We start from the raw sequence: 4,435 nt of genomic DNA, 5'->3' as shown, positions 1-4,435 counted from the left end.
AAATCAGTACCTGTGAATTAATTGCCTAGTTTTAATTTGATGGAGATCCAAGTGTCTTCATGAGGAGGACAGTCTGAGATGGAAGAATCTTCTTCCAGTTTCTTTGAAACAATACTTTGAACATGAATGGAGCTATTTGCTAAAGAATAGGTATAAGGGTTTTTTTTTTAAGTTTTTTTTTCAATATATTCCACTGGGTGGAAAATTATTAAGAATCCTTATAAAACCCAAGTTTTAATTTCAGTAGAAGCAAGCCTTTGCTTTACTCACTGTCTTCATGGGCAGCAGGAGCATGGACAAGGCTGCATCAGTCAGTCAGTCAGTTCAGTCGCTCAGTCGTGTCTGACTCTCCGTGACCCCATGAACCACAGCACGCCAGGCCTCCCTGTCCATCACCAACTCCCGGAGTTCACTCAAACTCATGTCCATCGAGTCGGTGATGCCATCCAGCCATCTCATTCTCTGTTGTCCCCTTCTCCTCCCACCCCTAATCCTTCCCAGCATCAGAGTCTTTTCCAGTGAGTCAACTCGTCGCATGAGGTGGCCAAAGTATTGGAGTTTCAGGTTTAGCATCAGTCCTTCCAATGAACATCCAGGATTGATGTCCTCTAGAATGGACTGGTTGGATCTCCTTGCAGTCCAAGGGACTCTCAAGAGTCTTCTCCAACACCACAGTTCAAAAGCATCAATTCTTCGGCGATCAGCTTTCTTCACAGTCCAACTCTCATATCCATACATGACCACGGGAAAAACCATAGCCTTGACTAGACGGACCTTGGTTGGCAAAGTAATGTCTCTGCTTTTTAATATGCTATCTAGGCTGGTCATAACTTTCCTTCCAAGGAGTAAGCGTCTTTTAATTTCATGGCTGCAATCAGCATCCGAAGTGATTTTGGAGCCCAAAAAAATAAAGTCTGACACGGTTTCCACTGTTTTTCCATCTATTTCCCAAGAAGTGATGGGACCAGATGCCATGATCTTCGTTTTCTGAATGTTGAGCTTCAAGCCAACCTTTTCACTCTCCTCTTTCACTTTCATCAAGAGGCCTTTCAGTTCCTCTTCACTTTCTGCCATAAGGGTGGTGTCATCAGGAGCTGCTAAAATGCCAGATACCATTTAGAACTGAAAGGCACCCAGCAATTAGCATCTGTTCAGTGTCTGTAATGTGGTAGGTGACTTACATACAAATGAACCTTTGGAATAAAATTCATTCACAATGCTGGGACTCAGTGTACCATAAATCACCCAATTTCCTTCACATCAGTTCGCATTTTGGTTCTAAACTAGAAGTTTCAGAACTAGTTGTTAAAAAAAAAAAGAGCTAACATTTGAGGTAAAAGCATTTTTGTCATCACATATATGAAGATAAGAAAAAAAGAAAGAAAACATTCTATCCAACAGTGATAACCCTCACAACCATCTATGACCCATGACTATGAGCCCACTTCTTGTGAGGACAAGATGGAGGAGGAGTAACATGTACTCATGACACAGCCGTAAAGTGACAACCAGGAGCTTTAATTCAGACCCAAGTCTGGGTGAATTCAGAGGCTCGATTTTCTACTCCTGTGTATACCACCTACCCACAAATTCAAGAAGTGCTGAAGGGGTTTCTCTCAAATGAGTTTCTGGTGACCACAGGCATACAGTACAAAGAAGTCCCACCTCGGGGTCTGTAGTGTCTTATGAAAACACTTATTTTGCTTCTTAGTCTATTCTTCCCTAGGAACCTGGCACACGTCCTCAAGGAAAAGGAGGCTGGAGGCCAAACAAGGAAAACTCTCTACTGTACCTAATCCCCCCTGTGTCCTCTAATGAGAGTCCTTGTCTTGGCACCACGTGTGGGCTAATGCCATCAGACGCCTAAAAAGCATGACTGTTCTATATACATAAGAATAAATTCACCTAAATTTCATGAATATTGTGGACTTTCTTGTAGTAGATACAATGTTTTCTTCACTGACTCTTCCATTCCATTTTAGGACTTTAACTGGGGGGATTGGCATTGTCTATGTGGGAATGGATAAAGTGTAGATATAGCCAGAACTGGGGATACAATCTTTTGTTAGTGAGAAAAGCAAATGTAACTGGCTCATAACTCTAAAAGAAAGCAAAGTAAGTGGCTCTTAGAAAGCAATGATGAGAATTCTCCTTTAGCACCTCGCCCCTGGATCAAAGGTGATTTTCTCTCTTTAAAATGGATTAGAGGTAAATCTCATATTATATATTGTACATTGACCTCAAAGTGTTTGCCACTAGATATTATAGAGGCTATTCCTAAAATTTAAAAAGAAATGTGTTTTTTCCATGAGTATCTTTCATGATCAGTCCAGTATCCCTCTTACTGGATTTTAAAGATCATCTAAAGATGGATTTTAAAGATCATCTAAAGATGGATTTTAAAGATCATCTATCATTGTGGTATGTGAGTGATAAAACATGGGATACTTCTTGTAAAATAAATATAAAAAATAAAATTCATCTTCTTTCCCTCCCTTTCTTTTCTCCTCTTCCCATCTGACTGTGCTTATATATATATATATATACACACACATATATATATATATATATTTTTTTTTTTTTACTGGGCTTGGAAACTTCTATAAAAACTATTTCCCCTGTATTCTTTAAGATCATTTTAGATCAGGGACAAATTAAAATAAAACCAGTTCTGAGGAAGAATCACTAATTCGTACTGAACAATAGCTAGAAACCTTTCAGGAGCAAGAGAGATCTTCTTCTTAAGTGTCTTTAAATGACTAGTGTGCCATCCATCCTCTTTGAGTTCTGTCCTAGAGAAAATGCTTCCAGAAATTATACCTTTACTAGTTGTCTGCATAGCATCAAGGAGCTAGGTGGAGTCAACAAACAACAAATCAAATAACAAGAACAAAAATCAATTGTCTAGATACTGGTTCCATATATACCAAGTAAGTCGATGTTTGATTTTTTTATTTTTTAATGTAGGTGTTGACTCCCATGTCTGATTTATTGTTTCATACCCCAAAGCACCTAGCACTCTGTCTTGCACCTGGCATATGTGGCTGATAAATATTTATTGAATGAATAAATGCATGAAAAAAAGATAAAGCATGGATGGGTGTAAGTGATGACATTATATCAAAAGGAATTCAAGACATAAAGCCTTGAGACTCTTTTTCATTGACAGTGACAGGATTTAAAGAAAATGAAATTTCTCTTTTGTTTTTGTGTATTAGGAATTTATGAATTCTCTAATACAATATTCTCAATCACTGCATGCTAAACAAAGGTAGCAGAGGAAGGACAGTCCTTTAGCTCAGGTGACATTCAAGCTAGAATTTCTAGGGTTAAAACACTATAGTCTTTGTGAGCTTCATCCATATATTCAGATCTACAACTGGTTAATATAAAACAAGGAGTAAAAGAGAAAGCACACCCAGTGTTTTTCTGTGTAGTGAATGGCAGGACAGGGATCAAGAGGGTAAAAAGAACAAAGAAGCAAATTTTAGCCAAATATGAGAAACGATAGTCCAACAACATGAGTTTCCACCCAACAATGAAAGAATAATTTCACATAGAACCATCTTCCTCCAACATTGGGAATATCCTTATGTATAAAGTGTAGGGTATTACATAAGCTTTTCTGCAAAAAAGGCACTATTGGTAAGATGGCCAAGTCATTGTTCCTCCTGAAGGGAGAAAATTACCTAAAATATACGAAAAATACTATGGAGGAAGTAGAGGGAGGTAGTTTAATGCCTGCCATTTTTTTAATACTCAGAACACCTTGGAATTGGCCCTACTACCCTATGCAGAAGAGAAACTCTTAGACTTTCAAGGATAATCACACATTTCAAGCAAACCAGGACAAAACAAATGAAAACCAACAATACAGACCTTCTTTTCCTTTTTCATCCAGGGCATAGCTTTTTCAAAGACTGTTTTCTTCTGACCATACAAATACTATCCATTTACAAACACAGAAAACAACACTGAACTGTGATACTCTACTCCCCACTACACTAGCCTATCTTTTTGACATTCAGGACATACATTCTTCCAGTACTGCTTTCTATTATAATATATATGCATTTTTATAGAAATGGATTTTAATAAAGTTTTTAACTTAAAATGCTTTTGAGTATAAAGAGGGTACAGGTCCTTTGAGTGGGCAAGCTTTGGACACTCTATGGAGCATAAAACTACTTAGAACAGATACTATACTGATCTTAGCCAAAAGGCTGAGAAGTAAAGTAGAAAACTCCTTAGAACATAGATCTTTCAGGCTATAAAGTAATTTTCCCCTACCTTTAATGACCCTTGTTTAATTGTTTTTTTTTTTAATTTCAATGTCAAGTGTTCCAGTTTCATCAGGGTCATTAAAATATTTAATTCACATGAGTGTTTGACAAAATGATGTGCATTATTAAAAGGACTTTGCAATTCATGCAAC

At 37.5% G+C, this 4,435-nt stretch overlaps 1 pseudogene; it reads right to left on the bottom strand.

Annotated features, from left to right (window-relative positions):
• Positions 1–4,083: 4,083 nt before the first annotated feature.
• LOC148775261 (U2 spliceosomal RNA) lies at positions 4,084–4,235 on the bottom strand (annotated as a pseudogene).
• Positions 4,236–4,435: the final 200 nt, after the last annotated feature.

The sequence above is a fragment of the Moschus berezovskii genome, chromosome 16 (genome assembly GCF_049115385.1).
Source record: "Moschus berezovskii isolate FMDL1 chromosome 16, NW_MosBer_1.0, whole genome shotgun sequence".
NCBI classification, from domain to species: domain Eukaryota; kingdom Metazoa; phylum Chordata; class Mammalia; order Artiodactyla; family Moschidae; genus Moschus; species Moschus berezovskii.
This window is presented reverse-complemented; position numbering and strand designations above follow the sequence as displayed.